The sequence below is a fragment of the Cricetulus griseus genome, chromosome X, assembly GCF_003668045.3.
Source record: "Cricetulus griseus strain 17A/GY chromosome X, alternate assembly CriGri-PICRH-1.0, whole genome shotgun sequence".
Taxonomy (NCBI): domain Eukaryota; kingdom Metazoa; phylum Chordata; class Mammalia; order Rodentia; family Cricetidae; genus Cricetulus; species Cricetulus griseus.
In genome coordinates, this window is record NC_048604.1 from 98,735,776 (window position 1) to 98,736,636 (window position 861).

Here is an 861-nt window from a genome sequence, read left to right on the forward strand (position 1 = left end):
CCTTCAAATTAGCTTTACAATAGAGCTCCTTTTTACCAGTTGAATTATAAAATACCTGCCTTAGAAAATGTAGCCTGACCAACAGACATGCAAATGCTAAGTAAATACATACAAATTACCGTCTAGTGTGTACAAAACACACTAGAATCCAGCATATATTCAAATATATTTTTATTTTAAAATAAGTATTTTGTGAAATGTCTCAAATTTTGTTTTTAAATTAAGTATTCTCTGCAGTGTCTCAATATAAATAACTTTTGGTTAAGCCTTTCAGACTTGTATTATTCTCTTTCACATTTTACATTAATTCAGTTCTCCAGTGCTTATTTGTGTTAGATCTTACAAAAGTGAAATGCAAACATAAAAATCAGGCTTTTGTTAAGAAAATGTGTTGTTTGTGAGATCTTTTTGATTAATATTCTGTTTTGCTTACATATGTTAGCATAAATTGAGGGGAGTGCTTTAAGTGATAATCAGTCTGGCTGCAAGAAATTCAGCCTGGAACTAGAATAGTCTCGGGGTAGTACCTAAATCAACTACCTGATGTCTACAGTTGCCTTTTGATGCATATAGTGTGGAATGTGTAGCACAAGGAGAAAATTGTTTCTTAAATAATCAGAGTTCTTCAAAAATTTCACTCCAAATTCCCACCTGTTCTTCTTGCCATACACTCTCTTCTACACTTACCTACATATAGTAAGAAGATCTTGCCAAAAGAATTTCCTGCTATTATAGCCTGAATAGATGTGTTGATGGCTTACTAATCATTTGGCTGGGTATTTTCTGTATCCCCAAAGCAGCTCTGAAAAACCATGTGATCTTAACTCTTAATTCCTAGGTAATTGTATGTAATCTTGATTT